The sequence below is a fragment of the Pogona vitticeps genome, chromosome 1 (assembly GCF_051106095.1).
Source record: "Pogona vitticeps strain Pit_001003342236 chromosome 1, PviZW2.1, whole genome shotgun sequence".
In the NCBI taxonomy this organism is placed as follows: Eukaryota; Metazoa; Chordata; class Lepidosauria; order Squamata; family Agamidae; genus Pogona; species Pogona vitticeps.
Genome location: NC_135783.1, coordinates 295,779,648 through 295,792,390, shown reverse-complemented (window position 1 = coordinate 295,792,390; position 12,743 = coordinate 295,779,648). Strand labels below are relative to the sequence as shown.

Sequence of the window (12,743 nt, the reverse complement as noted above, 5' to 3'; positions counted from 1 at the left end):
GAGTACAATGCAGTCATAACTAGAAGCCAACACAAATTTGTCAAGAACAAATCCTGCCAGATTAAACTAATCTGATTTTTTGATCAGAAAACCTCTCTGATAGACAGAGGGAATGTTGTAGACATAGTATATCTTGAGTTCAGCAAAGCTTTTGAGAAAGTGCCCCATGATATCCTGATTAGCAAGCTAACCAGGTGTGGGCTGGATAGATCAACCATCAGGTGGATACAGAATTATACTCAGAGGGCGATGATTAATGGCTCCTTTTTAAACTGGAAGAAGGTAACAAGTGGGGTACCCCAGGGCTCAGTCGTGGGCCTTGTGCTCTTCAACATTTTTTATTAATGACCAGGATCAAGAAACACAGGGAATGCTAATCAAATTTGCTGATGACACAAAATTGGGTGGAACAGCTAATACCCTAGAAAACAGAAACAAAATTCAAAGCAATCTGTATAGGCTTGAACACTGAAAACAACAGAATGAAATTCAACAGGGATAAGTGCAAAGTACTGCACCTAGGAAAAAGAAATCAAATACACAGTTACAAGATGGGAGATACTTGGATCAGCAATACTTCAAGTGAGAAGGATCTTGGAATCATCACAGATAACAGGCTGAATGTGAGCCAACAGTGTGATTTGGCTACAAAAGAGGCAAATGCTATTTTAGGCTGTATTAAGAGAAGTATGGTCTCCAAATCCCATGAGATACTAGTTCCTGTCTATTCGGCACTGGTTAGGCCTCTTTTTGAGTACTGTGCCCAGTTCTGGACACTGCACTTCAAGAAGGATGTTGACAAACTGGAACAAATTCAGAGGTAGGCAACAAGGATGATCAGGGAGCTGAGGAAAGACTGAAAAAATTGGGCATGTTTAGGCTTGAGGAAAGAAGACCGAGGGGAGACATGATAGCACTTTTCAAATACTTGAAAAGCTGTCAGAGGGGCAGGATCTGTTCCCAATCATCTGAGAGTGCATGACACACAAGAATGGGCTCAACTTATAGGAAGCCAGATTTCAGTTGCATATCAGGAAAAACTTCCTGTTTGGAGCAGTATGGCAATGGAATCAATTACCTCAAGAGGCGGTGAATGCTCCAGCACTGGAGATATTCAAGAGAAATTTAGACAACCACCTGGCAGACATCCGTTGATTTGTATTCCTACACTAAGCTGGTGGGGGTTGGACTTGATGGCCCCTTCCAACTTCATGATTCTATGATTAACAGGATAAGTACCTAGCAAGGGGGAAGAAGCAACCTTAGTCTCAGATCAGCATTATTTACATAGCTGTCAATACGTCTCACCCACTTCATCCTACACCTGCTAAACTGAAGAAATGAGAGAGAAGCATAGCAATTTTAAAGGATGGATGAACTCCTTGCTAGTTTGGTCAAGATTTAATCAGAAATGTCCCACCTATTCCATCCTAACAGCTTAAATCATAACTTAATGGGCTAATTACTCTATGAAGGCTTGGGACTCTCCCAGTGAACACATAGTCAAGTTTCAAAAATTATGAAAATCTCTGCCTCACAGAGAAAGACAACATGAAAAGAAAACTGGCCACAGGGGATTGAGGTTTATTTCTCTGCAAATGAGAAAGGAAATATTATGTACCAACTGTGACCTCGACGAGGAAGTCTAAACCAAATTCTATGGCAAACAATCATCCATTGTGAAGGCTGAATATCTGAAATTAACTCTGTGAATCATAAGTTATTCAGCTGCTTTTTCAAGCTTCGAGAGAGAACTCTTTTCACTACTTTTCAACATGTCATTAAAAAGAGAGACTAAACAGGTCCAACCTGGCCTATCTTTGTGTGATCTGTGTGAGTCATTCTTGCAAATCTTATTAGTGTGCTTCAAAGACTTTAAAGATGTAATAATCAGCTAGAAGGGGGGGTTGGGAGGTGCAAGTTGTACAAAACACTATTTCCTTTTCTCTTCTTTAGCATCACTTCATTTCATCTTGGTTACCAACTATACCACACCAGGTTTGGCAGCCTCTATCTAACTTGATTTAGCTTTCTTAAAGTGAATCTGTAGCATTCATTGCTTATCCGTAGTCTAATTTGACAACAACTTTCCAGCAAAGAAAACATGCCCTTCCTAAGTAACACACTTCTGTGGATCGAAGTGCACCTGGTTTTTTCCCCTTCAGTCAGCTTATCGAGAAAATTATGAGGTACTGTTATGTGCCTTCTCCCTTTACTTCCACAAGTAACCCTGCTAGCAGACATACAACTATATGGTCAGGGGACTGTTCAGTATATGAAGATGATGCTGTAGCCTTCCAGGATGAGGAAGTAAAGTTGCCAAACTGCAAATAAGGCTTCCTGCCTGCCTTACCAGGTTGCAGCCCTGAAATTTCACCTGCCACAGCCACTGAAAAGGATGCAGCTGTGCTTTCTCTTCCTCAAATCCCACTGCACCTGTTAAGAGCCCACAGAACTTACATTAAAGGTGCCGGAAATAACGGAGACCAATATGAAAACGGATGAGTGGAATCTCCAGTTTGTGACCTGTCAACCCCACAAGGATTTCATCCTTCCATCAATGACCCTTGGAGGTTACTCCGTAGAAAACAAAAAGAGCTCTGATAAGACCATCTGAGTTTTTGCTATCCTGCTTTTCAAAACAGTTGCCATTTTCAGGCTGTGAGAAGGCAACTTGGCTTTTCAGAGGTACATAGAAGGAAGCCATTCTGCTGCATGCAGCCTCTCCAAACAACCCAGTAGTGTGATGGGAAATTATACACTGGCGATAACTTTCTTCTCTTGGCAGTTAGCCAGCTTGGAGTCTAGAGTCAGCCATGACCATAAATGCAAGTCATGTGATACACATGGTACACTGTGAGTTCACACTATTCCCTATGCATTTTTCCCTTTTTATTAGCAATTTATACTGGCATTTGAAAAAGGAAAACAAAGTTCTCTCTCTGAATTTTCATACACTACCAATTCTATGGTTCTTTCATTGGCTTCTGTATTTACTTATTTTACTGAACATAAAGAATGCAGCAAAGCCCTGCTATACTGAGGTCACAATATAATCCTGCACAGTGTATGGCTTACAAAATTAAATGTGCCACAACATTTGGTAAATGCTATGTTGTAGCTGCGTCCTAGCACCAAAAATCAGAGGAGAGAAAACCATTAAGCACCTAGCAGGTCACACGCAATGCTTAATAGCTTGATTACATCTGCTTTATTAGTGAGTCAGAGCAGGCCTTGGTTTTCCTCTTTCCTTGTTGGCTCCCCCCCCCCTTTCACATATCTTCTTCTTTTGAGTGCATTGTTGCTTCATTGTGCAAGATGAATCCAGGTTGATATATTTTACCTTGCAAAATCAAGAATTTTGAATTTGCAAGGCCATAACACAGAATGGAAACAAAGACCACAGGGAGAAATGGAAAATGTACAGAAACAGGCCTACATCAATGTGAAGCAAGTAACCCATTTTAAGCACAGCAATAAATTGTGTATAATCTGAAATATGACAGAGGAAAATGTTCACAGAAAATTTCTTAAAGAGATACCTGTGTTAGTCTGTTTTAGCAGACTAAAAAAACAGGACCCCAACAGAATTCTAGAACATAGCTTCAAAACTAACTGATTTATTTCAGTGCAAGCTTTCGTGAATTATAACCCACTTCAGTCTGTAAAGGTTGCACAGAAATAATTCTGTTAGTCTTAAAAGATGTCAAATACTTTGGTTTTTGCTTTTGGTATTATTTTCTAAATTCCTTGTCTATAAAATTCCTTCCTTTACTTTTGATTTTATTGTTGTTTGCTCTCTAGGAATGTTTACGGAACGGCAGGGTACAAATGTAACAATGAACACATAATAAAACATTCCTGCTGAGACACTTCATACCGAAATTCTCACCCCAAAAGCCTGCACAAGCATTCAAAAGCAATTCCTGTCAAAGCAAAAGAAAAACATTACTGTATTTTGTGTGTTCTGAGGTGTGATATCAGTCAGTCCAACTTCCTATACTTTCTGCAATGTGTGTTGCCAAACACACACACCTTTTCCCTTCTTGGCTGAGCTACCAGTGACAACAGGCAGACAAGACATGGCCCCATAAATCCAACAGCCAGTTCCTGCAGCGGAGCAGAATCTTTCACAGATTATTACCCATCCAAATCCCATACAGTATATCCAGAAAATAAGCATTCAAAGGGCCCATGTCTCAAGACATGTGAAACAGAGCATAAGAACATAAGATGAGCCCTACTGGATCAGGCCAAGGGTCCATCTACAGTAGTCCAGCTTCCTGTATCTCACAGTAGCCCCTCCAGATGCCTCTGGGAGCACACAACACAACTAGATACCTGTCTCCTGATACCCCTCCCCTGCATCTGGCATTTTTAAGTACCTTCCTTTTAAGCCTCGAGATTATACATCTCCAGCATGGCTTGTACCATGCAATAGACTTTTCCTCCAGGAATCTGTCCAATCCCCTTTTAAAGGCATCCAGGCCAGATGCCGCCACCTCATCCTATGGCAAGGAGTTCCACAGATTAACAACACCCTGGGTAAAGCAGTATTTTCTTTTGTTTGTTCTCACTCTTCTAACATTCAATTTGAGTGGATGTCCCCAACAGAATAGAGCCCAAATGTGCTCTGAAGATATTTATTATCTTCCCATCATTTATGTGAACTGATCACTCATTAGAGAGGGAAGTAAAAACCCAGGTTCTTGACATCATTGCAGAGCAAACACATGCTGGCACAAGTACAAACCTGTGTGCTCCAATGGCTCTTTCTATGTGGCAGAGATAGCCACAGGTAATGTCCTTCTGAACTCCATCCATCACTTTAACTAACCCATGCTCTAAAGCTATTGTGGTGTAGGGAACAGAGTGTTACACTATGACTTAGAGATCTGGATCCAAACTCCCCATGATTATGAAATTACTTGGACCAGTCAAAACTCTCTCAGGCTGACACACCTCACAAGGCTGTTGTGAGGATAAAATAGGGAGGAGAAAAGCAGGATGGAATAAATTACACAATTTTTTTTGTGTAATTTAGTGTAATTTATCTGTCTGTCTATCTATCTATAAAATTATTGTTTATCTATTTATTATATATAAACAAAAATTAATATATTTCTGAGGTCATCCATCCATTGTGTTGCCATAATTCAGAAATGAATTAGTGGCATATAGCAACAACAACAACAACAGACTGAACTTAGAAAAAGTAATGTTTTGGACTATAACTTCCACAAACTTTGTGGGGATTCTGCGAGCTATCATCCAAATGAAGCAAAAGTTTTAAAGCTTTGGACATTGGTGCAGCAATTCCAGTGGCTGGGCCTGCTCTGGTTTAGGGTCGGGAACTGGTTTCCATGTCTGCAGAAACAAAGGAGTCTGACACGTGACTGTTCTGGGAGCTGGATTCTCTGCTCTGTTGCAGACTATCAACAGAGCACAGAGACAGCGTGTATGCCAACTTCAATTAATTGTTCAGCTTAACCTACATACACCTGAACAGAACGGTGCATAGTTGGTGCACTGCCAGTGTTCTGTTCTGGCCATGGATATTATTGTCATATGTACATAACTATTACTAAACAAACCAGGCTGAGGTTATTGACAGACACCTTTTTCTCAGATAGTCACCCAGCCCTTATTACAATAACAGTAATTATTATTATATACTCCCTTATTATGCTCCAGTACAGGTAGCCTTTTTCCCACACATCCGTTGCTCTGCTTGGCTCCTATGATTCACCCACACTTGTTTCCCAATGTTCCAGGAATAATCCCATATGTCCTCATGAAGGTTGTAGCTACTTTTAAGTAAAAGATACAGAGATAGTACGTCACTTTCATATCTCTATCATTTTAATGTGGTTCATATCTGAGTTAGTCGCTCATCTGCTATAGGCTACACAACCAGAAAAACAGGGGCAATGTAGCAGTCTATCCCCCCCCCCCAAATAACCAAATATTGAAATAAAAATTTATACCCATTTCTGGGCTATTTTGCCAGTGCATAAAGAGTTTGTCCCTCAGCAAAATTTTCAAAGTAGGATCAGTTTGGTTTAACACATACATACAGGATTTTACAGGACTAACAAAAGACCCCTCTCTCTCGCTTCCAAATTCTTCGATGCCATGTGTCAAAATCCTGCTCTAAGCTCTGAAGGCAGCACTAAACATAGTTAAGCATGCACAGGCCAGTGTCCTTTTGCCAGTCAACTCAGGTAGCCCTGAGATTAATAGATACGATTAATATGAGTATTGCTTTACCACTGAGCAATTGATTCAGTGAGCCTACTCTTAGTTGGCGCTAGCAATAGGATATTGACCATAAAGTTCAAAGGTATATAAAGACTGACAAAACTAACCTGTGTTTTTTGAAATCGATGCAGCACTCTTGCTGAAATATTTCAAAACTCATGTTACTGGTGAATATGTCTAGTATGGCCAATTCTAACACAATTAGGATAACATTTTGCAAGATGGAAGGTCCTACATGACCACCACCAAGTCTCTGTGGCATTGCAAGTTCATGACCATAGCTCACATTTATATCTCAGCACATTTTTGTGGCCTTCCAACACCAAAATATAAACTTCTTTTAAAAAATAGTGCTGAAATAATATCCTCCTGAACCTAGAAGGCATGGGGGCAATTTGATTATTTTGGCAGGTCCCCAGTATACGTGTAGCCCCCATCCTCCCATAATTTTGTTTAAATAAAGAAATTGGCCACTAGAGTAAGACTTTTTTTCCAGTTTAGAACAATTTATGCTAAATCAACTTTTCAGGTAAATAACACCTATTGCAGCAGCAACCTTAAGGTATTTTCTTTAAAATATGCAAATTAGGCTCTTAGGTTGAACTCCCTCCTCTTTTTACCACTTGCCTTTCAAGTTCAACTCTTGGACTGCCAACAGATCTGAAAAACAGCCCTTGGCTCTGCTGAGGTTGCCCACCCCACTCTATGTAGATAGAGACACCAGCTGAAATCTTATTCCTGAGCGTGATGAGTCAGAGTGGTCCTGTTTGACTCAATGGAACTTATAGAGGAGTTGGCTCAATGGGCCTACTCTAATGGGACTTACTATGCTAAGCAACAGGTTTCCAGACACCAATGACTTTCCTTGGTTAGCAGCACCTGCTTTTCAGTTTTCAGGTTTTGCATTGAAACTTCCATATCCAAGAGAAGGAACTAGTACTGTACTGCATTTCTAGTACTGTAATTAATAAAAGGGAGTCAAGCATGCAGAATTACAAGATTATTTATTAAAAATATAATATCCTATCTTTCAAGGTTGACAAATGTCCAAAGCTGGCTTGCTTGATAATGCCATCATCATAATAAAACAATACCACTATTTTTGAAATAATATTTTTAAAATACCATTATATTTGAAATAATTCTCACAGATGCATTCTGCAAGGTGGCTGATGGTGGAAAGCTTTTAGAGGGTGGGGAAGGAAATTGACCTGCTAAAAACTCTTCCCAGAAAGCAGCTGTTGGCACTGAGATGGAAGGAACGGTACAATTCAAGTAGGCTCTGGAGCAATCTTGGCCTAACATACTTTTTATCTTTTGGAATCTTTCCATCAGGGGGTGTCAACTGATGAGCTGGAAAGCAGCACGATGTATTGATGAGAAGACAGTGTTCACCATGAAGATTTTGGCTTAAAGCAAGTGGCAGCTTCTGGACTGAGGGGAAGCTTTTCATCTTGACATGGTGAAGAGAGTCACTTTCCCTGTTTAAGTCTACAAGCTGCTGATGTTTCAGTTACCAGCTGCACCTTTACAAGTCAGAAGGACTCACTGTGACTTGCAAGGATGCATGGCAGAATGAGTCCTGGCAAAGCCTGCTGCCATACACTCTTTATGGATGCAGCATCTGTCAGAACGTGTTCTTCCATGCACCCTTGCAAGTTGCAAGGAATCCTTGTGACTTACAAAGGTGCAGCTGGATGTTTTTCAGAGGGTGCGAAGAAGCGGTGCAGAAACAGCATGGAAATAAGAGGGCTGCTCTACCTCCTGCTGTTTGAAGGCTCCCAGTCCCATACTGAGTGGTAAAATATACCAGATGGGCGGGATATAAATCGAATGAATGAATGAATGAATGAATGAATGAATGAATGAATGAATGAATGAATGAATGAATGAATGAATGAATAAATAAATAAATAAATAAATAAATAAATAAATAAATAAATAAATAAATAATTCAGCAGGGGTGGTATTTTTTTCTAAAAAATCCTACCCCCATTCCCCATCACTGCCTATGTAATATCCTAGAAATGCTGGTCCATAAGTCCTTGGTTAGGTAGATTGCTGATCCACAACAAGGAGGAGAAGGTCTGAGCTGAGGAACCGCCGATTCCTACACATTCCATCTAGTGCTACTTTGGTGTCTCAAAGGATATAATATGTTGGTATGACACAGGACAAGTTACAACACCAATCCTTTGTAAGAATCTCATACTAGAAGGAACCCACAAATTTAGCTGACAACACATTAAGTGAAGAACACACGAAAGAGCTCAAAGCTACAGTTACTGGCTTTCTGCACTCCTGACACATTTACCCAGCAAGCTATTACAAGCCAGACCACCTTGTCCTTCCAGTTTTCCTTCAGGTTTTGAGACCTAAGAGAGAGCTTTTCCAAACATTATGTGGCAAGTGGTCTACAAGCTGCTTTTTATCATGCTCAAACACAACAGGCCCAAGGGGATCATGATGTGAAGAAGGATTTGTAGAACCTACAAAAGCAGCAAGGCTGTGCAGGGAGGGGCCAAAAGCTCTCTTATTGACAACAGCTCTGCTTCCAGGACCAGAAATGATCACACTCTTCTTATACATCTCCTGGAGGAAAACAACAACAACAGAAGGTGGCCTGAAGGAATTGAGCCCATAGTCACACTTTCCTGCAGTTAACTGGTTTCTTTTTCTGAGATGACCTATTTTATTGTTGCTATTTATTATCAAAAGCACTTATACAGCCCCATGAACTTGCACAGGGCTTGACTAACAGGAGATAAAGCAAGCTCCCTGCCCTGAAGCCTTTAAGGTTTAAATAAGAGCAAAACAAACACAAGATAACACAGGAGGACAATAATACCAGCAGAGCAGGGTGTGGGGATTATTAGCAATGAGGAAAAGGGTGTGTTCTCTGGGGAGCCCTCTGGGGAGGGGAAAGGTATGAGATTGAGATAACAGAACTGTTAAAGGCACAGAGCCTGATTCTTCAGAGATGTCTGAAGAACAGGTCAGAATCAGTACAGGAAGTATAAGAGCTCACGAAAGCAGTGCATTTTGTACTGTATTTACATGAACATGAACTGGTATTCATGGTAATTTAGAGTTTCGCAAATATTTTTTACAAAAGATCTCTCCTCCAAAGGAGAGTACTATCTAAATGCTGACAGCACTGAAGACAAGGAGGAAGGACAGTGTAACAAACGTAATTAGTTTTAGTTAATACTTGCATTACAGTTTTGGGCAAAAATTAAGTGGTTAGTCCAAAGACTTAATACAGTGGTGCCTCGCAAGACAATGTTAATTCGTTCCGCGAAAAATGTTGTCTTGTGAAAACATTGTCTTGTGAAATCTAATTAATGCATTCCAATGGGGGGAAAATCGTCGTCTTGCGAAAAAAAATTCTTGCGAAACGCGTTTTCCCATAGAAATGCATTGGAATCTAATTAATGCGTTCCTATGGGCAAAAAAAGTCAGAACAAAGTCAAATCAAAAGACGTTATAAATATCATAGAAAAACATTCGCCCCACAGAACTACATTGCATTACTAGATATACAATTATAAATACCTTTCTAAGGGATAGAAACAAAGCTTGTAAAAATTATGTTTTGATTACAACTCCCAGAACACTCAAACCAACAAGGCCCACTGGCCATGGTAGTAAGAGGATTCTGGGAACTGTCCAATCCCTGGTTCAAGGATCACAAATACTGGGCTGCTAATTGTCAAAAGGTTATTGTGAAGTCTTAGGCAGTCCCAAAAGTGGCACAGAAATTGAAACAGACAACTTGTTCAAACTATTAACAGATTTATTCATTTTTAACAGGGGAGTATCAATAACAACTTCAGTGGCGTAAACTTGATCCCAATCATTCAATTGTCATCCAAATTGCGTAACACTGTTATAACCAACGTCCTTTCTTATACTGGGGAGCCGGTGAAAGAGTTCTTTGTCCACAGGCTTCCTCAATGGGGCACTCCTTACCACGCAAATGGTGCCACAGCATGGGTGGCGAGCCCAATCCTCCTCCAGAGGTGGTTTGCTGTAGATGGGATCTGCCCCCTCGGGAAGACCACCACTGTCCATTCTGAAGTCTCTTTTATGGTCACTCCCTCTCTCGGGTATTGGGTCCGGCAACAAGCCTCCCACTTTCAGATTAGGAAAGTCTTTTAGTAGTTTGCTTACATGATCACGTTTCTTCTCCTCTCTCTCCTTCTTATTTGTCAATATCCAAAAATCCTACACGCCCATTCCTACTTTTATATCCTCTTCCCACACGTTAATTATTTGCTCCTCCTCCTTTCCCTTCCCTTCTTTTGTAAGACAAACCTCTATTTTAACCCTTTCTTCACCATCCCTCAGCTTTAACACATCCCTCTCCCTTTCCTTGACCACCACATCCTTGTTATCTGGAGGAGACGGCGCACTCTCATCCACCTTGCCTTCACAGTAATCAAGTTACATCTGTATTTACCTCGCAATACCCTTGAAGCTGGTTTTTGAAAAAAACTGGCAGATAATATAAAGAAATTGGCTACTCAGTGTGGTATAGTGCAGTGGTCCCCAACCTTGGGCCTCCAGATGTTCTTGGACTACGACTCCCAGAAGCCTTCAGCACCCCCTCTGCTGGCCAGGATTTCTGGGAGTTGAAGTCCAAGAACATCTGGAGGCCCAAGCTTGGGGACCACTGGTATAGTGGATAGAGTAATAGACTAAGAGTCAAGGGACTTGAGTTCGAGTCCCGAGCTCTGCCATGGAAACTCAACAGAGGGTGGAATTAGTAAAAATACTTAAAATATCTTAAATACTTCACTAACCTTAAAAACCCTATTAGGGTTGCTACAAGTCAGTTCTGACTTGATGACATATAATAAGAAAAGCACAAAACTGGATCATTACTGGAGGAACCCTGGGTCATATTTTTGTCAAGTTGCTCTCGGATGTAAATATGAGGCACAATGCCACAGTAGGACAGATCAAGAGGAACGCCAGCCATAGCCACAACTGAGTCAATAAAGAGAAGCATGCATAAGACAGTAAATTCTTCCTGAGTTAACTAGCAGTTTCAGCCAATCTCCTAGCAATCCAAACTACAAGGACAGTGTTGGCAATACAGGCAACACCAATGTCTTACTCAGTTTCTTTTGCAGGAGTGGGGTGGGGGTGATTTTTGGACCACAATACCAACAATCCCCTAGGCATCATGGCCAGTATCTGTATTTGCTAGAGATTTCAGAGAATGGAGTCTAAAAAGTAATTTTCCCAAGCTTTGAGTCTATCAAAAGCAAGATTTACAACAAAAAGTATGGAAAGTGTTTGTTCGGTAACAGAATTTTGTACAAATCTTGGAAATGTTTACTAGTCTAAAGGTTCCAAAATTTCCTTTCTGATAAGAATTAGGTACTGGCAAGTTAATTCTGACATAGCAGATTGTGCCAATTTTTTAGGGTATAAAGGACTCAGAACTGGTTCACCAATCTCTTCTTCTAGAGATGCTCTAGAACTGTGCAGCTTGTTCGAGGCTACATAGGCTGGCTCTTTTCGCAAGAGGCAATGTTAGAAATCAAAATTCTAACTCTGGCTCCACAGGCAGGTATTCCAAATCACTGAGTTACTATCCATTATCATATCATATAGTATCATATTACATTCTTTATATCATTATTTTTTCTTTTTAAAAAAGTCTTCATTTATAAGAATTACAAACATATAAACTGCAACACATTTAAAAAAACACAATGTTGACATACAGTACATCTGTTAAAAATAAAACACACACAAACAAACACTGAAATCCTAAAACCTTAAATCACAAATGTTGTAAAAATAATGGAAATGTTTTTTAGTTATTTAACGTTGCCTACTTGCTTGGGTTCTAATTTTAAGGTACATTTGAGTAGCCATAACGCTGTAAAACATTTACATGTGTTGCAGGTCATTTTATCCTTGGGTTAGCATTCTTGTTTATAAACTAATAAAGGTAGAACAAGTATTAATAAGTTTTCAACAAGAAAAATAAAACAAAACAAAAGCATCTTAAAAACTTACTGTTATATTTTCATGTATGCTTCATGGAACATGTCCACTTCATCAAACCTAAGAGTCAGCATACAGCAACCACATGGCAAGACATTCATGTAAGGTTCTAAGATAAAGGGAGAGTGCTGTTTGGTACTTCACACCTAGTAATGATTTAAGACCCCTGTTTGGTATTCAGTTCTTTTGAAGCTTGGATCTGTAAACACCAACAACAATTAAAGAAACAACTAGAGAATGACATACTTTATTTTTTGAGCCTGAAAAGGTGGGGTCTGATTAGTTGGGATGGAATGGGAAAATAACAGCAGACAACATTATTATCAATATTAAATAAACTTGTCAGTGTATGTTTGGTCCTTACTTAATTCTAGCTTCATGTGTTAATTTTCTGCCAAGAGCTAAAATTCATACCATTTCATATCAACCATTAATAGACACTAGGGTGTCAATCTTCC

The 12,743-nt window shown here is 39.9% G+C and overlaps 1 long non-coding RNA gene across 16 annotated transcripts in view; it reads right to left on the bottom strand.

Moving 5' to 3' along the window:
- LOC140705792 (uncharacterized) overlaps nucleotides 1–12,743 on the bottom strand; it is a 57,923-nt gene that overhangs the window by 38,663 nt on the left and 6,517 nt on the right. For 11 of the 16 annotated variants that reach the window (XR_013543644.1, XR_013543636.1, XR_013543638.1 and 8 more), the window contains one exon: nucleotides 12,298–12,484. This is a non-coding gene — a long non-coding RNA (uncharacterized LOC140705792). Of the gene's footprint in view, nucleotides 1–9,124; nucleotides 9,704–12,297; nucleotides 12,485–12,743 lie in introns of those variants that run through there. The other 5 variants (XR_013543650.1, XR_013543651.1, XR_013543657.1 and 2 more) reach the window with 3 other exon arrangements.